Source organism: Solea solea, chromosome 16 (assembly GCF_958295425.1).
Source record: "Solea solea chromosome 16, fSolSol10.1, whole genome shotgun sequence".
Lineage (NCBI taxonomy): Eukaryota > Metazoa > Chordata > Actinopteri > Pleuronectiformes > Soleidae > Solea > Solea solea.
Window position 1 is genome coordinate 3,904,405 of NC_081149.1, and position 26,524 is coordinate 3,930,928.

Here is a 26,524-nt window from a genome sequence, read left to right on the forward strand (position 1 = left end):
TAACGTCTAATGTCTAATGGTTAACTTAGATCATCCAATTAACCTAATCTGCATGTTCCTCCCACAAAGCCGGAAAACCCAGAGAAAACCTGTATATCGTGGCCTTTACAGAGGATATAGGATAGATAGATTGCTTAGAAAGAGGCTTCTTAGAAATACAGATGTTTTACAGTTTGTGAAACTTTAGGTCATAGTCACATGATAGCAATGGTTTGTTCATTTGGGCTGCAAAGGCATTATTGTACATAAAAAGCATATTAGGCATTATGTCAACAAAAAGTGTAACTTCAGACTCTAAAATAACAATGTTTGGTTTCCATAAAGCCTTAGAATGTACTCATGTACCATAAACCCTGTAATGTCACACATGTGAACTCTGATATGACTGTGTATGAATCTTTTTTTAACATTTCAGAATGTGAAATGTAACATTTCCCATGGTCTGACAAAATGCTTTGTTACCCTGGGAGAGCGTGCTGGCACAATAATGGCCTTTGAAGGCAACTTGAAACCATTTCTCTTCTGGTCTTCATGCAAAAACACAAAAATAACATAACAAATGAGAATACGTGAGAAAATGTGATGCAGAAAATGCATTTCCGCTGTAAACCAGATTGATATTCTGTGCACCCAGGCAACCATTTAACAACATAAGTCCATCTATAGCTTTAATTGATTCATACACAAACCCCAGTAGCAGTAGTTTGTAGTTTGTAAGTTTCTCAGCCTGAAACCTTGAACCGACTAAATCTAATTCTGCAGTGAGCTCATGCAGGTTCATTAAAAACATGCTTGTTAAATGAAGCCCCCTGCTGCTCTGCTTCTGCATATAAAAGCCCACTGAGCTCTTCGTTAGTGAGGGCACACATTAGTGTTATAGTGATGTGGATTCTGCCTCAGTATATGCTGAGATGTGCTCGCTCTTCTCTGTGGCTTTATGACTCTGCCCTGATGCTTCTCCCCATCTAGATTTGCATTTCATTTCCTAATCTCAGTGGGATTAGCAGTTAAATAAGTGTGGAGGGAGAGCGTGCAGGAGCAGCAGGAGCAGCAGGAGGAGAAGGGAAGTCCTCCACACAGGTGAGACAGAGAGGCCTTTCCTCTGCAGATTAGCTCCACTCTCATTCTCATGTTTTTAGTTTGTTTTTTTAAAGTTTGCTGTCACTGGAAACAGCTGATGTTTCAACAGCAGATTTACACAGGAAGCTGCAGGCTTTCAGAGGATCATCACACACACACACACACACACACTTGAAACATGTTACACTAACTTCTCCCTCTCTCTCCCTCTCTCTCCCTCTCTCTCTCTGGCCTCGCGGTGGTTTGCTAATTGCCAGACAAATCGCCCACGTGCTTTTTTCCCTCTTCTCTCTTTCTCTCCCCGCGCTGGTTGCAGCCGCTTTGGCTCGAGAAATGTATTATTTCGGAGAGCGCGAGGAGCCGGAGAGGTCACGGTGCAGGCGCGCGGGCTTCAGGAGGAGGTCGTCACTGGAGATATATGGCTGCCAGCCCTTTTTTTAGTACTGTACCGCGTGTGTGTGCAGACTGTGATCCAATTTAAAAGCAGACATGTATTAAGTATTAAAAAGGCACAGCCAAATAATGGTGACCCGCACGCGCATGCAGAGTGCACGCGCGCGTTTCTATAACCCAGGCCCGTGCAGTGGCTACAATGCTGCTGCACAACTGTGTAATATGTATTCTGAATGAAGTAGTTCTTTTAAACAATTTAAAGCTAGTTCATATGTAATAAAATCAGGATCCTCAAACACTGCAGACTTTGAAAACTGCGCTGTGAAGTCACTCGTTTGTCTTGAGTTCATTAAATAGAAAATGTGACTTTATTTCAAAGCTAAATGTTCGTTTTCAAAGCTACATGTAACTCTTCGATTACATTTGCAGAGTAAATAAACTCAAATCAATCTTCAGTGCATGGAACTGAAAAATGTTACTCAATGCAACTAATACAACGTGATACAAACCACATGATTTATGTTCAATAAGAAGAGTTTATTATTACACATAACTCACATAACTCAAAACTCCCGAGTTCATTTGTAACAAATGCATGAACATTAAAACTATTTTTATTTTTATTGTCCTTTTACAGGCAGATAGTAGCAGTAGTTTAAACACTAGTCTATGACACATTCAGGTTTTGAAGGGAAGTGACGCAGAAAAAATGCCATTTATCAGTTTTAACTGCTGTCTTGACGCGTTATTTGGGGGAAAATACGTCTGCTATTATGATTATGTCCTTCCTTTATTTCCCCTCTGTGTGTAAAATCCGTTGTGGGATCACAACCTGGCAACCCAGATGCTTTGTATTTAAAAACCAAGGATCAAATATTAACAATTACCACTGCCATGACTCATGAATCATGCATTCGTGTATCAGTATCCTTCAATGCAGAGTGATGCTGCTTTACTGGGATGGAGACAAGTGGTGTTGTCGTTGTTGTTTGCTGTTGTTTGTTGCAGCATGCCGCGATCATATCCTTTTAGATGTGAGTGATAAATGCACTTCCGCAAAGTGTGTGTGTGTGTGTGTAACTAATGGCGGGGCATTATAGGCCCGTGAAGGCGCATTGATAGTACAGTATTAAACAAGCCTGCAGCTCCGCCTCCCTCTTCCTTCATGCTTTTACTTATCAATATCCTGATGACAAAGCGCGTGCAGGAGGCTGGTCTTTAATAACATCCTGTGGTGTGGACTACAACAAAGGTGAAATGCATCATTTTTTTTGGCTCACAACAGAATCAGAATCATCTGGTTTTGAATTTGAATCCGTTTCGTAAATGTAATAATTATTTCATCTCATCAATCTGAGATTTAAAGATGTTATAGGACATTTCATCCCTTACATTAATCTGTAGTCATCATTCTGTGGCCTGTTTGTTTATTTTTAGCAGTCTCCCACCCGTGTTTTTACAGCCCACATTAAAGATCACATGTCTATTCACTCTCACAGTTTATATGAGCTGTAAACTTGAAGTGCGCCTCCATTAGTATTAAGACCCTAAAGCATTTGGCCAAAACGTGTGAGTGGAGAAGGGAGAAGAGGGCCACGCGTGTGGAGGGTCGTCCGTGTTGTTGGCAGTAAATCACAGTGGATCACTCAGCTGAAGGAGCAGCGTGAGAAGAGCAAACGTAAAAATGTGAAAAGTCATAAAGTGTAATTTATGTGTACTTAAGCCCAGCAGGTTTCCCTCTCTCTCTCTCTCAGTCTTTTATTATGGTGAGGCTGTTTTTTCTTCTTCTTTTTACTGTGCGCACACTTCACACATGACAGGATCAATGTCCTGACACGTCTGACAGCAGCAGCCTATTACAAAGCGCTGCGTTTGCTGTTAAACTACATACGCGCGCGCCCTCCAATCACGAATATCAATTATAAATCCCGCTTATTCGCCTTCTTCTGTTTAAAAATCATAATAATGAATTATTATTAGTAGGGAAATAGCACCGCCATGCTTAAACAAATACGTTTGATTAAACACAAAGATTTTTTTTTTATTATTGATTTTGATGTGGTCCTTAACATTTAGTCGGGAGAGGCCGCGGGGATGTCTCTGTCTCTGTCTCTGTCTCTGTCTCTCTCTATCTAACAGCGCGGGGGAAGACCTCACGTCTCGCGCAGTAGAGGGATATAAATATATATATTTCAAAAAAACGGCCGCGCGCGTGTTGCCGCCTTTAACAGATTTACGAGCCGCAGTAAAAGACGACATGTCGGGGCTCGGTAAATCCATCTCTGTCTCTCTGACTCTGACTGACTCTCTCTCTCTCTCTCTCTCTCTCTCTCTCTCTCTCTTTTTTTCCAGCTCAGCACATACAGCCTCAACAACAGCAGTAATAATATTAATATTAATAATAATAGTGATAATAATAATAATAATTTTCTTCAGTGATGTAACCACTTAATCACACATTGGACACTTTAATTTTATGGCCATTCTCCACCTGAACAAAGAGAGATATTCAGTTTCTCTGTCTTTTCTTTTCTTCTTTTTTTTCTTTTTTTTTTAATTCAAAGCCAGTTAATCATTAACGAGAGGGAAGAATTTACCTTGTCTTAATCCATCATGGACCAAGAACCCCCCCAACCAACCGACCAACCCCCCCCTCCCCAGTCCCTGCAACTCCCCCCACACACAACTCCAGCAGCATCTCTTCAATTAGCCCAGTGGACCTTCAGTGTTGCTCTGCACCAAGCCTGGAAATAATATTAAGAATAATAACTAACTAACTAAATAAATAAATAATCACCCAACATCACTTATGGAAGAAGGCCTTATTAACCAAAAGTCGTGTGTTTTTATGAACACATGCTAATCTGTTACCACATAATAATAAGGAATATAATTATTATTGTTATTATTATTGTTGCTGTCCGTGTTACTCTTGTAGCTCAAAGCTGACATTTCTGCTTATAACCAAGACTGAATGACTGTATGTTTGTGTGTGTGTGCGTGTATGTGCGTGTATGTGCGTGTGTGTGTGTGTGTGTGTGTATGGTTGTGCCAAGTTTACAGAGCTGATTCGTACATTGCTGTATATTCGGCGCGTGCAGGTTTGTGCTGCTGCTGCTGCTGCTGCTGCGACTTATCTTATAGCTGTTGTTTCACACTGTGATTGCCATAATTTATGGCCGTCATTACGCGCGCCATCATCACCGCCGCGAATGTTTGATTCCAATCTTGTTGTGGGTTTACAAAAAAAAAAGAAAAAAGGAAAAAGGAGAATAAATCTCAGGGAAGCGCATCTGTGGTCCGTGAACGCAACTTTAAACGACTCGACTTATATGATTGTTTTTTTTTCTTTCAGGTCAAAAATAAGTTATTGTTTTATTTACTTTAGGGTGTTTTGTTAATTCATTTATTTTATTTATTTCAAGGTAACTGAATTGAATATTTTCATATTTTCATATTTTAGCATGCAGTCCAAACGAGGAGTCCACACTTCTAATTCCCCGCATATTGACTTTTTGTATTTATATTTTTTATTAGGTCTTCATAAAACTCTCATTCCATCCTCGCGTGTAGGGAAAGCCTCGTGCGTGTCTCGAGGCTGCCGCGCGGGCCCATTGTTTGACCTTGAAGTGTTTCTTCTCTCCATGTTTTTTTTTCGTCTTCTTATTTCTCCCTGGTGTCTCCAGCTCCATTGTTCTGCTCTGACTGGAACCTTCCATTGTTGCTGCCCCGCGCGCGCGGCCTCGCGACGGGGTTTTTTGTCTCTCCGGTGTTTTCTTGGTTGGTCTCACACGCTCCATCTTTCTTTCCCTTTCCTTCATTCATCTTATATATACATATCTCCATCACTATCGCCATCTCTTTTGTGTAACAGCTCGCTTCTCCTCTTCCTTCTTGTCTCCCTCTCTTAAAATGTGATGTAAGAATTTTGGGGTGAAACAAATTAATCAATTTTATTTATATTTACGAATTAATAAAAACAGCAAATGAATTAACAATTTAGTCCAAAGTTTCACGGCAATAATAAAGTAGATGGTTCACATTTTGGGGATGTTCATTTCGATGACAAATATTCCCAGGTACACTTTAAATCTGGATTGTGCGGTGTGCACGCGCCTGTTAAATATTTAGTTTTTCTCTCTGACTTCGAACCGGATGGATCAAACAGTTTCTACATATTTTCTGTAAAACGGATCTATTGAAATATAAGACAGGACAGTGTCTCCTCTTCTTTTTTTCATTTTCCTCTCTTGTTCTGCCAAGTAACGGTGAACTGAGACAGATGTGACAGTGAGGAATAACGAAGAAAGCGTGTGAGACTTGCACTCATTTTTCTTTTTAAAAAAGAACAGAGAGAGAGAGAGATAGCAGTTGGTGACAATCACCTTTCTATCGCCCTCTCTCTCTCTCTCTCTCTCTGCTACAGACCTAAAAGAGGCTGAAAGGTCAACACAACTCCCCTCTTTAACTGTTTTTAATCTCCACTTATTTTTCTTTTCTTTTGTTTTGAATTAAATTTCATTTATTTCTAAACCAAATATCCTCCTCATGCACCAGCACTGCCAGGGTCCCACGAACTAAGACGCCCCCCCCCCCCCCCCCCCCCCCCCCGGCCCCACCAACTCAACCCCCCGCCCCGACAAAACACGTCACGTGACTCATTAAATTATTAATGCCGAGGTTAAAGAACACGAATATGTATTCGTCAGGAGTACAACAGTGAGGCGCGGTGCTCCTTGTTGGCGTGTGACGTGGGTAATTCAACTTATAAAAAAAAGAATACAAGCAAGTCCCCCCCTATAGCTGAGAGGGGGAGAGAGAGGAAGAGAGAGAGAGAGAGAGAGAGGACAGGGCAGAGCGAGAGAAACAACGCCAACAGAGAAGGGGGAGAGATAGAGAGAGAGGAAGGGAGAGAGAGAGAGAGGGGAAAGGAAAAAGGGAGAAGGAAGGGGCTGCAATAAAACAAATTTGGACGGGCGTGCGTCTTGCGGGTCGCTGTGGACGCCGTGAGTACTGCGGAAGGAAGGAAGGAAGGAAGGAAGCGTAGAGAGCGAGTGGACTGCACGCGGGGAAAGAGCCACACTTCTTCTTCTTCTTCTTCTTCTTCTTCTTCTGCTTGTTCTTCCTCCTCATCTTCGCCGCGGCAGCCTTTTCCTCTCACTGAATCATTTTTAAACACCGTGGTAAATATTCTCCCCCCGCACACACACACTCCAAAACACACACACACACATACCCATCATCCTCATCGTGCATGTTGCTGTTAAGTGTTTTGTTTACACACCTGGCCCCCCCACCCACCATCACCATCACCACCACCATCATCATCATCACCACCATCAGCCATTGTTTAAAGGTTGCAAATGAAAAGAAAAGAGAGTATTGGAATGGAAGCTGAGTTGAGTTGGATATTCTTCTCTCATCTTTCCTCCCTTCACCTCCTGTCCTCCTCTACATCTCTCTCTATCTGCCTCGGTCTATCCCTCCCTCTCTCCCTCTTCTTCTACCTTCTTTTTCTCTCTCTCCTCCCTCCTCAGCTTGCTACTTCTTCGTGATTTATAGTGAGGCAGGGTGTCAGCGTGCGGCCGCCGCTGCCATTGTGTGTTTGTGAGGGAGTGCTGTTGTTTATGGTTGTGCTCGCGATAAATCATCTTCTTTTTTCTTTCCTTTTCTTGGATGGTGCATGAAGGCAAACTGATGGTGATGATGATGCACCGGAACTAGGAAGCACAGAGAGAGAGAGAGGGAGAGAGAAAGAGGAAAGGAGGAGGAGAAGGGTATTTTCCTTCCTTGCTTGCTTCCTTCTCTCCTTCACACACACTCCCCCTTGCTTTTCCTTTACACTTGATTATAACTCGGGGTGTTTTTTCTTTTCTCTCTCGTCATACTCAGTGTGACAGTAGCTGGCCGTGGCTCCGGGTCTTGAATTACTGCGGCGACCAATTAACGGGAGATTTGTTTAAATTTGGCACAGCGGCTACGCCTCGGCCGCCGTGAAATCTCATAAAACAAGAGTTCGCCGCCGTCAGGGGGGGAAATCTCATCCATCTAGCCAGGAGGTGTGAGTGAGTCCAAGTAGCTTCAGCCAAAGAAGCCACACCACTGCTGCTGCTGCTGCTGCTGATGCTGCTGCTGATGATGATGATGCCGGGTCTTGTCCAGCACTTTTCTAAAGGCACAATATGGCCGCGGCCTTGGTTTGATGTGGAGGGATTTCTGCACTGATGACAGAAGCTGTGAGACTCTGGCGTATGTTGTATTTCATTCATGTCAACAAAGCAACTTACTTTTAGGCTAAAACAATAATAGGAATCCCCCATGATGCATCTGCTTCTACTAATTCCAGATGAGAGCGTGGTTGTTTATGTACATTGAAGTTCTCCTATAGGTGAATTCATGTTCTTCTCCTTGGTATTTTCTTTGGATGTTTGCTGGAATGGAGCTGTGCGCCATTATTCATGTCAGCACTGTCAGTGTCTCTGCTTATGCTCAAAGCCTTCAGTGGGAATCAGACCTTCTTTCTTTCTTTCTTTCTTTCTTTCTTTCTTGAATCCTCTTCCATGTTTTCATGTTTCTGTCTATTATAGAACTGCATTCGCTTTACTCTTAAATGCATATGGGACAATGTGAAGTGGTTGTGTGGTATTTGCCTCCCCATTGCTATAGGTTGAGTAGTGTGTGTATGTGTGTGTGTGTGTGTGTGTGTGTGTGTGTGTGTGGGGGGGGGGGTGATATGGTATAGACTCATAAGCTCATAGTAATAGCAGCACATGTATGTTATTGCACATATATACATATATATGTATGTATATATATATGTATATGTCGATAGCTCATACCCAACAGAACCACCATGATAGAAACACGTTGTTGATACAGTTTGAATAATAGTCATAATAATTATATAAAATACCAACAGTAGTTTAAGAAGCACACTTTAATTCAAGGGCATTTCATACAAACGAAACACTTTTTTATTTAAACACAAGTACGTTTAAATATCAGTATGTATGTGTCTCCTGTTCTGAAGCGTTACTCGTGGATATATAAGTACATTGGGTATTTTTGTTAACAATGGTATCCTCGTCAATATTATAGTTTTAGTACATTTAAGTATACATACATTTTTCTCCTGGGCTACTAGTACTACTACTACTACTACTACTACTACTAATAATAATAATAATAATAATAATAATAATATTATTATTATTATTATTATTATTATTATTATTATTATTATTATTATTATTATGTTATAGCATGCCCTGCAGATGGATGGATGGGTGGGCACCGGGATTCACTTTACAATTACATTTCCATCGTGTGTGTGTGTGTGTGTGTGTGTGCGTGCGTGTGTGTGTGTGTGTGTGTGTGTGCGTGCGTGCGTCTCCTCCATCACTGCACCAGTGTAAACCTTAGTGTAACCAAATTAGAGCGTCTCCGTGGTTTCCCGTCACATAATAGGCAGGCAGAGAGTGGCGCTTTTCAAAATGTGTATGCCTCCAGACCGCCGCCGTGTCAAAAACAATATCCTGCCTCATTTCTGTGGACACAAAGAGACGGAGAGGGGGAGAGAGAGAGAGAGAGAGAGGGAGGAGGTGACGTTTCCATGTATACACACATATTTATATATTTCTCTGAACCACGTATCTGATTCGGGTGTCGTGGAAGCGCAAGGATGGACGTTTCCAAAGGCCAACTCCTCCTGATCTCCGTCCTGCTGCTGCTGCTGCTGCTGAATGCACGCTCCCCTTGTGCTCCAAGACAACACGTTTAGTTGCAAAAGAATTAAAAAGCGCAAGTTCCCCAACATGTGCTGCGTTCAAACAACAGTCTGAGAGTGAGCAGCAGCAGCAGCAGCAGCAGCAGGTTTATCTTATCTTATCCCAGGCATGTGTCCACTGTTAAGTGTGTTTTGTCTGGCGAGATAGTCCCCACATCAAACCCGGGCAGAAATAGTTCAAATATTTGAAACGGTGTTGAGAAATGATATCACTCCCCCGTCTGACATCCATTAGAGCTGCTCTGTATCCGAGCTGCAGGAGGAGGAAGGAGGAGGGTTCCAGCCCCTGTGAGGCCTCCATGCGATCAAAACGCTTCAACATGATCTGCTGCTGCACGTCCTGTACGCCCACACATGGGAACAGGTATGCCCGTGGTCGTGAGGAGCACAGGTACAGTACATGGCTGCAGGGCGAGGAGACATCGAACGCAACACGAACACGTCAGCCTTGAAATGAGTGTTTACATAGAAACCGTGGCGTGTGAGGCGCAACCGGAATAAAAGAAGGCAAGAGTAAACGGTTTATGATCAAACACGAGAGCTGCTGCTGCTGCTGCTGCTGCAGGCTTTTCATTTATTTTATACTGTTTTAATGTAACAGTATGTTCAAGTGCATCGGGGTTATTTCAGTGGAAACGGCCATTTTAAACCACAGGATAATGGTGTTCTCTGTCATGACCACCATCTATACACATATATGTATGTATATATATATATATATATATATATACATACACATATATATGTATATATATATATATATATGTGTGTGTGTGTGTGTGTGTGTGTGTGCGTTTAACATCTTAAGATCGGCTGTATTTATTTTTTCTTATTTACCGTTGCTGCTGATTTTGCCGCATTAGCCCTTTAAAAACAAGCTGAGCTATGCTTTTTGTCATTGCCTGTAGCGTTCACATTGTTTTCCAGTGTTAGAAAAACGCTGAAGGAAACGTCGCATTTCCCTACACCGCACATCAAGTATGCGATTGTGTGAATGAAACATCATTTTCTTGCGTGTGGTCAAAGACAAGGTCGCTGCAAACCCACGCGTCTGCAAGAGGCGTGCATGCAAAAGGCACGGCACGCGGACAGGGCTGCACAACAAGGAGTATCTTCCCACTCACTGGAGCGGCTTTGGCAGCCATATTGTCTCGCAAACTCCGTTTTATGAATTTTCTACGCACCCCGAAAAGAATGTCTACATGTGTATGAGGATATAGCAGAAAGGAGAGAAGATATGAAATAAACAAGTTAGAATACATGAAAATAAAAGGAGCAGCGCAAATAAATCTAACGACAAGAGTGAGTAATAATTGGTCTAATCCGCTCTGAGCTAAACAATAAAAAGCCGCGTTGAGTTGATTTAATGTTGAGGGTTTACGCACGATATAATCGCCATTAGAATACGTTATAACAAGTGGAACATCGCAAATACCTACAGACAGAATTTAAAAAAGAGAAAAAAAAAGATTCTCCAAAATATAGTGGAAGGAAAAAAATAAAGAAAAATGGAGCAGAGAATATCCGAAAACAGTCAGACATTAATCAGGGAACCGCTCGGCATCATAAATCTGCAGCCACTGGACGTTAACAAGCGAAAGATTTAAGTGTGGGGTGTGTGGGGGAGTCGCGTTAACACGAGGCAACGGCTCTTTAAATCAACCGATAGATAGAAAAAAAAGAAATCTAATACCTTTTTAAAATACTGTGATCAATAATTATAATAGCATTAGACAGCATATTTCTTTATGATACTAATAATGTGTATTATTGTTATTCTTATTTATATTATTATTATTATTATTATTATGAGTAGTAGTAGTAGTAGTAGTAGTTGTTCTAGTAGTAGTATTATTAGTATTAATATTATTATTATTATTATCAGTAGCAGTAGTAGTGTGTGGAATTGAGTATCTCTTACAAACTGCAGATATCCAGTTTCGTGCTCCATCATGCACCGTGATACATCCTCGCCTCGCGCCGGAATGATCCTCCCGTTGGAAAATAAATCATCAAGACGCCTCGCGCTAATTTATAATCGTCACTGATTCTTTCAAGGCGCGTAAAAATGTAGCGGCTGAAAATGTAACACACACACACACACACACACACATACCCCGAGATCCACATCCCAACAACATATATATTCCCTCCATCCACGGGCCTGCATGCGTGCACCGCAGCGATAAGACACAGACACCACCGGAAATGTGTCCTGCCTGCGCGAGCTGGCTGTGTCTCCTTCTCTTGGTTTAATCACGTGCGCGGACACACACAAAAACACACACACAGACATATATATAAATAGCGTTCAAATAACGTGTAATTGAACTTCTCTTCCCTCCTCTTCTTCCTCGCGTTATCTCTCCTCCTCTCATTGTGTGCGCGTGTATGTAGGTTGTATGCGTGGGCAGATAACACGCGCGCACACTGTGTGTGAGGAAGAAAGCCAAGTGCATGTCTGAGATTTATTTCACACAATAAATAACGGTCACTGTTTCGCTTCAGGGCAGAAAAGGGGAAGAATTATAGTTAATATCCAGTCTGTCCAGAATGTCCTCCATGCTGACGAGCTGTACTCGGACTATTTTAGTATGTTAGCCGATGTTATGTCCATGAACACAACAAAAACATGTTTTAGTTTTATTTTTTTAATAACTTTAGGTCTTGAGTTGGAAGTTGTTAAACTCAGATTACGGTTTTATGGTTTATGTCGCTGAAAGGATTAAAGTTTTGTTTTGTCTTTTTACGTGACTAATGGACACGACGTGGTTCTGATATTCTATCTGTGAACCTGTGTAAACAAGAAAACACTTCCTTCTACAGATATGCGTGCAGTGCAGACGCACACATGCGGGTCAAATCACAGCGGAATTGCTTCTTCTTCTTCTCCCCTCCTTCTTCCCCTCATCCTCGTCTCCTCTGATCGCTCTCTGTTTGACGCCATGTAATAACCAACACCTGGCCCTCCACGCACAGCCAGGTCACGCTGCTCCTCGCTAACCTCCCTGTTTTCACCCTTAACCAGACCCATAGGAGTATTGAACAGGAACAAGAACCAGATTCTCCTCTTCCTCCCCACTCCTTCTCTTTGCTTTTCTTTCCCTTCTCCAAACCCCCTAGGATCTACAGGGACCTGTCGTAGCTGTCAGTCAGGAGCCCCGGTTCACAAACAGTTCACGGGTGTCAGTTCGCGTAGGAACAAGCCTGCGAAGTCCGAGCGAGGAGAGGACACACGCGCAAAGAGAGAGGGGAGTTAGAAGAAGGAGGTGAAGGAAGTGTTAGGTAGATATTCAGTAATCCATTCGCAATCGCGGAAACGGAGACAAATCTGAAACACATTGGCCTGTGTAGAAGGTCACAAGTCAGTGTGGATCCACGGAACAGGAGAGGAGCGGCGTGTTTGCATGGAAGACGCCAGCGGATGGCACACGAGGAAGCGGTGAAGTGAGGGAGGAGAAGAGGCAGGAGAAGCTGAAGAACCCACGGGCCTGCACCGGAGCTCGCGTACTCCAGGGAGAAGGGGGCAAGCGCGAGACCCAACCGCGCACCGGCCCCGCAGAGGTTAGGTGGGTGGTTGCTGAGGTGGGGGGCGGGTGAGCGCGCGCACGCGGTGTGTTTTTTAGGTTAAAATGTAGAGCACCACGAGCCCCCAGACCGAGCAGTAAACCCGTTTGTGTATAATAATTCTAGGGGCTTTTGCGCTGCGTTATGTTGCTGATGCGTTACCGTGGCTGCAGCAGCATCAGCAGTAGCAGCAGCTGGAGGAGGTTTAAAGGCAACGCGGGGCTTTAACCAAGCACGGATGCCGTTTCACTGCCATTTTGAACTCGCCTTAGACCAGAGACGAGCCGTGCGTAATAACGCAGTGGAGGATATTCGTCCAATTACGCACGGTTTTACAACAAGGGATTGTGTTGTCTTCAATAATCTCCAGCGCCTGTGTCCAGAAACACTCAGCATCCAGGGAGAGGGAAAACCTCTGCAGCAGCAGCAGCAGCAGCAGCAGCAGGAGAAGAGATAGATCCAGGAGCAGAATCATCCAGGGATCAGCAGGTATGATCTGCCGGGTTGTGTCTCGCTCCCTGTCCCCGTGTGTGTTCCCGAGGCGTCCCACATCCCACGCGCTCCACCGCCCGACATGTCATTAATTATCTGTTGTGTGACCGTGCATGGTCGCGCTCCAAGCTCGCATCAGGCATCCACAGGGTGCAGTGGCCGCGTCTTCAAGCTCGAATGCTACACAGACAGAAACTTTTTTCTTTGCTTTCTTCTTCTTCCTCGGTGTGTGAAGGCAGCTGAGGACAGATGCCTCACACAACATGTAGGTAACAGACAAGAGGGCGAGGAGGAGGAGGCGGAGGACACCTCGCCATGCTTTCTCTCTGTCCTCTTCACTGTGGTTTGGACAGCATAGATGGGTGTGTGTGTGTGTGTGTGTGTGTGTGTGTGTGAGAGAGAGAGAGAGAGAATAGTGACCTGACGTCTAGGTGTAAAGAAAGAAGATGCATGTTAGCCACACCGTGATTTATGGTAGTGTGAAAAGATTGCTTACTCAAGACCCCCCCCCATTCCACACATTGTCATGTCCTTTTCTTCCCCCCATCCCCACCCTCAAAACACACAAACTCACACAAACACAAAGCAGCAAATGGTGCAACGAAAACAAACTTTTCATCTAACCACACGTAGCTATATGAACAAATGTGATTATTTGACCGTTTAAATTTGAATGACTGTTTTGCAATAAGTGTCATCTCACTTAATATGATGCTTAATTATGAAAGCCACCTGTAGCTTTAAGTACAGGAGCTGAAACCATAGGAATTATATCAAATTGTTGCATTTTCTACAGGTTAAAACATAATGTATTCTTCCCATAATAGTAATTATAAAATAATACAAAAAACAATGTTATATATTTTATATTGTAAAAACAAAACAAACTACTTAAATTCTGAATAAAGTTAATTATTTATATGTATATGTATATATATATATTTATATATATATATATATATATATATATATATATATATAACTCATCTATCTATCTATCTATCTTTAGTTTTGCTTTGTATTGTTTTGTCAGTATTCGAGCTGGTCTGACCTCGGCGGTTTTCCGCTTTGCCTCCAGGTACACAGTACTTTAAAGTCGTGAAAAAGCCACAGCCGCTCCAGCAGAGCCACTGTCTAATAGATTTTTTCATACATCACTGACAAACTATGGGCAAAGCAGCCATCAGAGTAAAATATTGGGGGCAGGCGTGCCTAACACTGTCACAGTGTATAAAGGCTGACAGCTCTGGCCCAGATCCATACATCCGCCACTCGGTCCTGCTCTAACAGGCTTAGTAGCAGGCCTATATCTGCTGCTGCTGCTGCTGTTGCTGCTGCTGCTGGGCCAAGTGGCCTGATTATATTACAATCACTGGCTTCTTATTCTTATCCCATGTGTCACGAGAGGAGCATTTGTTAGGAAACGGATACCGACCTGTTGTAGTGGTGCAGGTTGTTCAACACTCAGCATAATGAGGCCTCAGAGCAATACAATAACATCTTAGGAGAATCCATTTTTAAGGCACTGCCAAAACCACAGATTACAACAAACACATGCAGCAGTGCTACTGGCCCCGCAGAGCACTGACACACACATACACTCATACACATGAATACTGGAAATGTACCTGTCGTTGTCCAACATGCAGCCACAGGGCCTGGCCGTCCGTCTGGGCTCACAGAGATGGAAACACAATGACTAAAGCCTGAAAAGAGATATTCAGTCAGTGGACAATGTGAGTGGCAGAGCTTCAGCTAAAAGAGTTAAACATTGATAAGGCTTTAAAGAATCCTCCTAGATCCTTCTGATGACCTTCATTCCAGGGCTTTCTGCAGAGGAAACAGTGGCAATGGCAGATTTCTGTGCAGATCAAGGCTGCAGTGTGTAAAATATAGCAACATATACTGGTGAAGTTGCATGTTGCAGCTGAATATCCCTCACCGCACTCTTCAATTCAAGTATGTTGAAGAACCAATGTAACCCCGAGTTAGCATCAAAACTCCAAAGACATTGAGTTTGTCCTTTGTGTGGTCCAAAATGGCTGCCTGTGTAGACCTGACTCGGCTCCTGATATAAATGTAAGAGGCTCATTCTGGGTTAATGAAAAACAACAATTCATACAATCAGGTGGGGTTTTCCCACAGTTTACACACTGTACCTTTAAAAGGTCTGTCAAATGTCATGAAAACATTCTTATTTTAAATTGTAAGTTTATTTTTGCTTCCAATTTTCTTTCCTGTAATCATTTCTTTATTGCAAAGTATTGTCATCATGCAGTTTCTATCAGTACCATGACCCTTGACCTCCACAAAAAAATGCATCATTAAGAAAAAAGACAAAACAGTAATTGCAGATATTAACAACTGCAAATGGGAAGGTTTAGGTACAAATCAGTGAAATTGAGCAGAATATAAATCATGATAATAACAATAATAATAATAACAAACATAGATCTCTCTCAATCAGAGGCAACTAAACCACTGCTGCATTGTACTATGTATTAGATGGTACAGTACTTAAATGAATGCATTATTAATGTTTGAAGCCTGTTAATGTGTGTCAACTTTGTTTAATAATTACAGAGAGCCACCACACACACACTCACTCACTCACACACACACACACACATACACAGTCACATCCATCCCTCTTCATCTCCAACCCTGACAGTCTTGGTGAGCTTGGCACTTTTCAAGGCCCAGGAGGCAAAAAAGGGCAAATTGACTAAGTCCACCCCTCCCTTTCCTCCTCCCTCCCCCCTTTCTCTTCTTCTCTCCTGGCATCAGGGCTTTCTTTGAGCGCCGGGTTAAAGATTAGTATCTCTGATAAAGATTAACTCGTTGTCAAAGGAAGGTGCTGATGGCATGAGTTCATGGTGTGGAGCTGTCGGTGACACAGGGTCGAGCACCTCAGGGTAGATGTGGCAAACCTGCCTGCAGTGGCTGGGTTTTTATGGACTTGATTTTGGTTGTATCACTCAGTGGTGAATAGAAAGAGGTTGTGTTACGTTTCTGTTCATGTAAACACCTAGAAATGTTTAAATATGTGGAAATAAGATTACTACTTAATGTAGGCTTCTTGTTCTCCTAAGGTTGCCAATGCAGAAATCCACAGGGCGGCTCTGTTTTCTAACGTCTGCAAACTTATTTCTCTGGAGTTAATTGTCTGAATCGCTAATTTCAGTTCTTCTTCAATAGAGCGTAATGTCAGATTTGTGAATTGTGCTTCGATTGAGAGGAAAATAGATGATAAAGTGCGGCAACAATCGTGATGATAGTGAAATTTCCAGTTTGAAAACCTCAAGATGGTGCCGACCAAACTTTAAACATTTCAGCCTTTATGATCTACTGCCATCACCATGTATATTAATCTGTGTCCTGGTCACATGACATAGATTGCAGACATTAATTTTTTGCTTGTGCAAAGTGAGCCACTTACATTATAGAGGTTGTGCTTGTTTTTCTTTGTTTCTTTGTCAGATATACAATCATGTGATTGTTGCCAGTATTGTATTGATACCGATACCAAATTGGCTCATCCCTGGTTTAAAAGAGCAAGAACCCAGTGATCCCCATGAAACAACCCCTTGGTTCCCACCTTGTGAATAATCTGCTGAAATCACGGCTCAGCTCTGACTGTCGGTGCATGCCTCTTGTAGGAACTGAGAACTAAACCTCATTCAGCAGAAACCTGTGTTTTAGATAAGATGATTCTGTATTAGTCGAGCTGTGGGGAAATTTGCACAGTTATTACACAGCTATATTCAAATGGCTATTTTGTACAAAGCCTCAGTTATATGTTGACGCCCAGGGCCACAGACTTTCTAAGTACAAGTTCTGTTCAGATTTCATGAGGAATGTCAGCACAAAAACAAATAAATGAAAAATGATTGGCGCATCATTACAGCAGACCTGAGGAGCAGATATGCAGCTGTTATATGGACCTGAGAAGTGGCTTCAGAGTGGAGGTTGTGTCATTTGGACTTGTTGTGAAATAAATAGTGCGTGTGTTTGAAAAGTCAAGTACAAAAACACAAGAAATGGAAAGCAAAGATGTGGGATATTTTAAATTTAGTCTCGCAGACTGTGCAGAGGATAGATTTCAAAGTCATTTGCTGCTGCAGATTAGGACGAGTGTAAATCATTGGCTTTTACTTTAAATAAAGTAGATGGTCAAAAAAACATGCTCAGCGTTCCCCGCTCTACACATCAGGCTGAAGGAGAGCATGTTTATCTGCCGTGTGAAAAACAGTGTTGAAACACATGTGTCATTTGGGGGGGGTTGTCATCGCTTGCCCATTTGGTGTGGCTGCATCCGTGGTGTCGCTCGTGGTAGATGTTGCATGCTTGCATGGCCGTTCAACCTCATTACACTTCAAGGAAAAGGCTTCCAATGGACTTGATGAAAAATGTCTTTGGAGGAAAACAAGTGAGGATATTGACTGAGTTCTTGGTGGTGGTGGAGGTGGTGGTGGTGGTGGTGGTGGTGGGGAGTGTGATGTTCTGGTGGCCGAGGAGAGGTCAAACACTGTGTGTTTTCAGAGGAAAGAAATATTCAAATGTGGATGAAAACATGAAAAAGGACTTGAAAAGGACAAGCAGGGCCTGTCCAAGCCTTTATGGGGCCCTAAGGTGAATTTGATAAAAAAAATAAAAATAACTTGAGCTCAACACTATTACTTCTCTTATGCCTCGTATCGAAAGTGCTTTTCAAACAAAGGACAGTCACTGAGTGAACTTTTTAACTTGTAGAAAAACATCAGTTTAGTCAAATATTGCGATGTTTCATGGCGTGGTACTGTTTTAGTGAAAGGGAGATATTTTTGGTTGTAGTTTTCAACAGTGGTTTTGAGTTGTATTTTAGCCTCCGTTAGCCACCAGTTAGCAGCAGACTTACCACCATTAGACATTCTATCCTCAATTATTGCAGCATACGATATCATCACCAACTGGACACTCAGTCACAGGGGGGCCCACGCCCAGTGTACTCCTTATGTTCCCAAGTCTGGATAAAATGGGAGGTTTGAAAAATCTAAATATATGGATCATCCACTGTAGAGACCCCTAGAGAGGGAGGAGCCAAAAGACAAAAAAACACATATTATATCATCCCCATCAAAGTGGAGAGAAAAAAACGAAATTCGAACCGTGGAGATCATGGAGAATGTTCATGCCCAGAAGCCCAAACGCTGCAGCACGGAACACGGTCAGTTTGGACTGATCATCAGAGAGGTTGTTTGAGGACAGATGCCATTTAAGTTATTGTTAATGTCACAGTCATTAAAGGGTTTGTAAGGAGGAGGCTGGAGCGTTCACTTTGTGTGATCTGAACATTTGAGGAGATTTAGTTTAGTTTTTAGAACTTGTATCTTCAATATACCACATATGAAGCCTTCAAGCCTGAACTGATCAGTTTATTGTCTGTTAAACAGCAGCTTTAGATCTTCTCTTTTTTTTATGTTTATTACATTTATTTTTGTAAGAAATTTGATACAAAAAAATGAAGCAACAAGGTGATGGTGATTCCAGTAACTGTTCAGGATTTATGGGTAAAAAGCTTAAACAGTAAATGGAAAAGTGATTTTCTTTGGCTTTTTGCCGATGGGCTCATCATTAAAGAACTGAGCTATCACTCCTCCAGGTCAAAGGTCACTTTCAGAGAGCTGTGCAGCAATATGTCACAGTGAGTGCTTCAGTGAGTGCTGTCGCTTCCTGTGTCCATACCACAAGCTTTTCTTTCTTTCTTTCTTTCTTTCTTTGTGATGGCAGCATTAAGAGACACCAAACGTTACTTTGCTATCGTGCTACTGTTTTTGTATTTTTTAGGTTGTAAGAACACGTTATGTCTTAAAACCACTCTGACACTGTGAGGACATCTTAGTTGGTATTAACAACTCTTTTTCACAAAGCTTTTTGAAGGTTAGAACTTCAGGTTTAGTTTAGGGTTGTGGTGTTAGGGTTAGGCTAAGATGGTGAAGATTAGGACATGTGATGGGAGGGGATGCATTGTGTCTCTGAGCGCCCTCACAGCTATAAAGATACAAGTGTGTGTGTTAGTCTGACCAGGCACCACCAGACCAGGCACAGATAAGAGCAGAGAGAAGCTAACGATAACATTTTTCCTTGTTTTTTTGTGAGACTTTAAAAATGAAGATATAAAGAAAATCAATTATTTTCTGTTCAATTTTTTTGGAAGGAGCTTCAGTTTACAACTTTAGAGCAATATATGCAGCATTGACCAATAAACAAAAACACACAATAATATAACTGTGCAGCTACATTTTCCCTATAAAAAGTAAAGACAGTTTTACTGTATCATTGACCTGTGAACACGACATTGGACCATTCTTTAGATGAAGGGCAGCATCTGGTTGTTGTTTTCTATGGGATTCACAGGGACTGGAACATGTTTAGTGTCAGGATTATTTGTGTGGATGTATTTGAGCTGCATCCATCACCCATCACTTCATACACATTCTATAAAACCCTGCACTCTCTCACTCACTCTGAGCTCCTGCAGAACAGTTCTGCTGCTTCTGCCTTTTCTCCCAAACTTTCACTTCATCAACAATGAGGAGAGAGAGAGAGAGAGAGAGAGAGGGAGAGAGAGAGAGAGAGAGAGAGAGAAACTCCTACACCTTTAGATATGTGACTCTCTCTCTCTTCCCCTTCCTCTCACCCTCTTCCTCATCTTCCTCTTGCTCTGACATTTGGCTCATCAGCTGTTTTGGGGTTGTGGAGTGGAGGCGGCCTCCTCCTCCTCCTCCCCATGCCTTTGTCTCGGCCCATAGTAGGCTAGCTGGCTAAGCTAGTCGGCCCCTTCATCACTTTGTGGCCAACTTTAGACCAGTCCACTCCTGCTCCGAGGCTCCAAATTCCCGGCTCACCCGCGGGGCTGAGGGTGGGAAGGGTTGGGGGACGCATGCCGTTCAGGACTCCCCGGCTGCATGATGGTGCTGTGATGGCGGTGGACGGCGGCCAGCAGAGCTGTGAGTGAGTGAGTGAGTGAGTGGATGAGTGAGTGAGTGCATGGAGGGGAAACAATAAATAAGTTTCCAGCAGCAGCAGCGGCGGCAGCAGCAGCAGCAGCAGCAGCAGTGGCGCTGGTACAGGCTGGTACGGGGAGGTCGGGGGATCCTCGCTTGTGATTTATGTGTTTGGGTGAAGCTGTCAGGAGCAGAAACAGAAGCAGCCTGAGATTTTATTTCCAGCCTCTTTAATAATCACAGCAGCCACTTTATGCAAGCACGAGGACAGCCCTGTTCCATCCTGCGGTCATGGATGCTGCTCTATACTATTACACAACTTTCATTCCTTTCTTTTTATCAGCAAAGCAGGAGGACATGTTGGTCACAGTGTGGAGCAGTGAATGGATGAGTATTTACCAATGGATGTGTGTGTGTGTGTGTTTGAAAGAGAGGAAGAAATAATGAGAAAAGAGAGGGATGAGTGCTTTTCAGTCCCACTCACCGGGTCCTGTGACACTTTGTGACCGCGATATGTGTCGTATTTCCTGGATAGTGCTGTAGTTTTGTCCGCTGTGTGGATGTGGAGCCGCTGGTTCTAATGATTACATTAGTCTGCTTGTTATTACTTATCTGATATTATTTTTATTTTTACCATTATTAGTATTATTATTATCAGATATTATTTTCACAGTTGTTGGAATAACATGATACACACACACACACACATATATATATATATTCAGAGCTATTATACTTGTCTAATAATTGATTATATTTACCATTTATTTTAATGAAGGATGACACACAGACTTGTTGTTTTACTCTAATTTATCTTCGTTATATGTGTGCGTCAATCTCATTATTCCAGTTTTCACCTCATATTATTATTATTATTATTATTATTATTATTATTTAACATATTCATAGGCTACTTATAGGAATCAACTCCGTTCACTTTGTTGCACCGTTAAATGCTGGACAATAATGTAAAAAAAAAAAAAAAAGACTAGCAGACTGGAGTTTCCCACCGGTTTTAAACGCATGCGGAGAAAACATGGCAGACCTATTAGGATGTGTAATATGATAACCATAATCAATAACATCTGAGATCACTTCCACCCATGCAGCCTTCAGCCTCCTGTCCTCTCACAGCTCTTACCACTTTTTTTATTCCGGGATTTCTGCGAGAAATCAGAAATACCTGTCTGCGGTTTCTGTGTAAATGTCCCAGCCGTTCGATACAGACTGTCTGATTATCTGATTTTACCAAGGCCTTTTTGATCTAATCTCTCCGTCTCTCTCTCGTTCTTCCTTCCTTTTTTCTTTCTTCTATCCTTCCTCCCCCCTCCCTCCTTCACTACAGTTCCTAGGAACTTTCTGGAAGCAGTTTCCCTTCATCAAAACATTTGGATATAAGAGGACATCTCTCGGTAAGTTGGACTTGTTTTGTTTCCCTCTCTTGTGTTTGTGATGCTCGGCCTGCAGTGTGTGCGTGTTTGCAGTGTCGTTATCAGAGCCTGGACACTTGGTTTGGGAGAAAAAGAAAAAAGAAAAACCTTTTGATGCAAGTGGAGGGTCTATTCCTTTTGGATCAAAATGACCAAGCTTTATAAACATGTATTATTATTTATTTTACCATTTATTTATGTATCTACTCGTTTGTTTATGCAAAAGTAGGTCAAGATTACCCCATTTGTTCAACCGCAATGTTTTAGTGCATTTCTTACATTATTATTATTATTGTTGTTGTTATTATTATTGTTATTTAATTATTATTATTATTATTGCTATTAATAATACTATTAATATTATTTGAAAATAGTAGTAGTAGTATTCATATGAGGCCATTTCGTTAGAATAACACCGTATTCCAAATAAAACGGGACGGAAAGACGTATCAGATATGTTTTTATTTTTTTTTATTTGTTTCAATTTAATATTTCCGTTACAAATCGAATGGAATTTATAGTTTAATTGTAATTATAATGTGCCTGTGTGTGTGCCATGTAGTGTGTAATGTACTGACATGCTTTAATGTAATATAATGCAGAGGGATGTGTGTGTGTGTGTGTAATGGCCGCTGGGTCAGAATCGCCGCAGGAATCATGTGAGGGTCAGTTCTTCATTTGATAAGACACTTATTAAACAGCCACTGCACTGACTCAGGAGCTAATGCTACATAGCAACACAAAGCTAACAACTGTAGTCAGAGCTGTGATTTAAAATCTGTGATATGTTGATAAAATGTCAAGATAAATATCACATCGAAACAAATCAGCACAGACACAAGGTAAACAGAAAGTTCCACATATTTGAGGTAAAACATTTAAAACACTAATACGTGTTTGCACATGCAGCCCATACACGACCTGACATATATAAGAACTTGTGTCATACTGATATTTAAGAAAATGCTATTGCGATATATATTGTTATTGAATTTCGGCCCAGCTCTAAGAGAAACAAGAAGTCTTACTTCCTCTCCTACCAAATAACAGATTGTTCTGCTACGCATTATCCGTGGTCTATATTTAAGAATTGGACATTTGCAGCAGTCCGCTGTTTCCATGCATAGTAAAAGCGGCATGCGTGAAAAAATATTAATCTCTATCTCATAGTGAGAGGAAATTCCTTCGTGTCATCCTCAGTGACCTACATGTCTGACATCCCAGAGGGGGGAAAGAAAAAAAAAAGAAAAAGAAAAATGGAAAGAGGATTTCCATGGCTCTGCAGGGCAAAGAGAGTTTCAGTTGTGAAACCCAATATCCGTGACTTGATCCGAAACACGGAGGCGCCGATGCGCGTCTTCCATCCAATGAAAATAAAGAATAACTGCCATCCTTTTACAAGCACCGGCGTGCTTTCACAAGTCAATACATAGACATGAAAAATCCGCACTCTCTGTCTTTTCTCTGTCTTCCCACACTGTGGCTCAATGGGGAGGAGGGAAAAAAAGAAAGAATGAAAAGATAATAAAATAGCTGATTAGTGGTTTTGGTTAATGAGTGATGAGGGTTTTTCAGAGCAGATCCTTCCACACAAAGAGGGAAAAGTTGCAGTCGGACGCATTTCAGGCTCCCACCTTCCCCACCTACACGGAGCTCATCCTCTCATTTCAGCAGCCCACAGCGAATGCTATCTGTTTGAAAGTTGGGCTGTTTATACACACACACACACACACACACACACACACACACACTGCTGGGTGCGAGAGAACTCATAAATCTTACGCGGCCATAAACGACAGGGGTAGCGTCCTGAATAATACAAATACAGTGAAGTGTGTGTGTGTGTGTGTGTGTGTGTGTGTGTGAGAGAGAGAGAGAGAGATACGCCTTCTTACTTTCATTTCCATTTCATTTCTCACCTCTCTGTGTCTTTTTTTCTCCCTCTGGGTTTTCATTTCCATGTCATTCTTGTTTCTTTTCCCCCTCTCCTCACCTTTTCCTCTCATGGTGTTGCACTCCCTTGTACCTTCCTCCCAGGTGTGCGTTTAAGTTAAAACGCAGGCATAAGCATCAACTCTTTTCTTTCTTTAAAAAATAGATTATTATGTGACAGATATGTTTGATTTGCCTCTGCTGTGGAGTTGAGGTGAGAAATGCCTCCTGCCTTTACATGGCCTCTCCTTTTTGGTTTTTATTTACCTTTTCTCTGTGCATAAGCAGCTGCAGAGGGAGAGGAGGTGTTGAAATGTTCACAATACACATGACATGTATAGTTTCTGCAGGGAGATGTCGAAGGACGTGGGGGGGCGGGGGGGGGGGGGGGGGTCTTTGAGAACAGGGGGAAAAAAGACAATGAAAGTCACTTTTCCTGTAAGTTTAAGCAGATATACAGATATAGGGAAGAAAGATGACATCAAACCTGCCACACACATTCCGTCAGATGTCAAATAAGATATCAGCCCCTGAAATGTCTTCTTTCACTAAAAGATAATTTTAAGACAAATTACACAATTAACATATAACCTTCCGCATCTATATCACCAGATATGTATTTCTTTGCAAGTGCAATAGCTCAACATATGCATATACAACATCTCAAATTATAATTCTGAATTTTCTATATTACTTAACCTGGTAGATTTGAGCCTGATTGGTTCAAATTATACATACTAATTACAATTCATGATTTTTTTTTTTTCAATTTAACATAATTAGGCCACTTACATTTAGAGATCGAACACACTTAGCAGGCAAAAACATACAAACTGTAAAACTTTAAAATTAAACTCTATTTAATATCATTTGACATCTCTGTGCATCACATGGTTAACATCTGTGGATGGTGATCATGTGATGAGGACAGAAATCAAAGGCGTAAAGATAATGATCACACAAGAGGAAGTTTGAAGTCAGGAGGACAAACAAAAACAACTTTGTGGCCAATTATAGTTCACGTGCGAAATGATATGAGCTCAATTTAAGAACAATGTATCGTCTGTACATTCCAAATCATCACAAACTAATGCTAACATGTGTAGCATGTGTTGCTGTTTGTGTGGCCGCCATGTTTCACCTGCACCCACTGTCATGCGTTCCCAGTGTATTCTCCTCATGCGCGTGGACTTTTTTTTGTCAACAATACCACGAGAACATCCACTAGTATAATGTACTACCACCACCACCACCACCACCACCAGTAACACTTCTGACCGGTGTGTCACAGCTGCAGCTGTATAGTTGTGTGGAAGTGGAGTAAAAGCCCACCACCAGAGGCTGGCAGAGACCGGGGCGAGGCGAGAACTCAGGCCCAAGTAGAGAGGGGGAGACGCGGCGGGGGAAGAGATGAGGAGAGCCGGGGAGATGGAGGAAGGAAAAAAAAAAAACATAAGAAATGACAGGGAGTTGACATGTTGTGTCTCTGAGGCTGAGTGTGAGGAGTGACTGCTGGCTGCACGCTGTACTGTTTTTATTTTATATTTTTGAGCAACAGAGGATAATAAAAATAAAGAAAAGGGGAAGAAATCTGAGGCCATTGTTATCAGCAGCAGCAGCAGCAGTGCAGCCGGTGCTGGTTGCTGGTGCTGCTGGGGCGGAGGGTGGAGGTAGAAGGAGGGGGTGGTGGAGGAGGAGGAGGGGGAGGTGGGATGCGTGCGAGCAGGGAAAGCAGGCGGGCAGGCTCCCGGTACTACGCTCCGTTCAGCTGGTGTGCTATAGCTACATAGCCCCTGCCCGTGTTATTATATAGCCCCCATTTACCGGAACCTAATTCCGCCACCCCTCCCTCCCTCCCCCATCAGCGTCGCGTGGAAAGTCAATCCAGCTTCTTTTTTTTTTTTTTTTTTATCCCTGAGCCGCCGGTGGCCGTTCATGCTACACGGTGCCCGGTTCAGCACCGTCGCGCAGCCCGGTCTGCCGCCGCTGCAGCCGCCGCCGCCGCTGCCGCTGTCTCCAGGCGGTGTTGTAGTGGTGGTTTGTCGCGTGCTGTCGCGCTACAGTGTCGAGGCAGCAGCACCAGAGGAGCGGTGGAGAGCAGAGAGGAGGAGAAGAGTGGAGAGGGGTCGCGAGGAGGATTCAGTGGATCCGTTGTTTATTATTTAATTACCAATCACTGCTATCGATCACCTGGTGAATGTGCGAGCTCGGGGACTAAATTTGGTGATGCGGTGCTGCTGCCGCCGCCGATGCTGCGGGGTCCGTGCTGGACTGGACCGGGACCACCGGGGCTAAAGAAGGTAAGATCTAAACATGGGGAAAAAGCTGCATGAAGCAATAAAGGCCAGCAGCTCCAGTTCTGCTGCTGCTGCTGCTGCTGCTGCTGCTGCACGAGCTCCAACAACAACAAAAACCCAGACAAATACAGAGAGCGTGTTTGTGGACGGCTCCGTGATTTATGGCCCAATAGACTTCAATCCCGGTTCAAGAAGAGTTCACAATGCTTTAAGCTGCCGCAGCTTTTACCCGCCGCAAGCAGCTCGCCCCCCTCTTCCCCCGGCCTTCCATCTCTGTCCTTTTTTTTTCTTTTTTAACCCATTTCCTCTCATTTCTTCTCCTCTTCCATCCCTCACTCTTCCTCACTTAGAGCTATTTATTTACAAAGCAGGGCTCAACCATTTCTCTCTCTCTCTCAGACTTGTCCCTGGTGTTTCCTTCTCTTCCACAGGGCCTCCCGTTTATTTGTCTTCTTTTATTTTACATTTTAAACTAAAACATTGAAGTGTTATAATTCATTGCTGACCCTCTGCTGGATTATTCAGCCTAAATGGAGGCCATGTACACAGACATGTATATAT

General features: G+C 42.6%; 1 protein-coding gene across 1 annotated transcript in view; it reads left to right on the forward strand.

Moving 5' to 3' along the window:
- Window positions 1-26,524, forward strand: part of hoxb3a (homeobox B3a) — a 57,180-nt gene that overhangs the window by 19,752 nt on the left and 10,904 nt on the right. The window contains exon 3 of the mRNA XM_058652842.1: window positions 21,650-21,716. The gene's annotated coding sequence lies outside the window, so the exon portion shown is untranslated. The remainder of the gene's footprint in view (window positions 1-21,649; window positions 21,717-26,524) is intronic.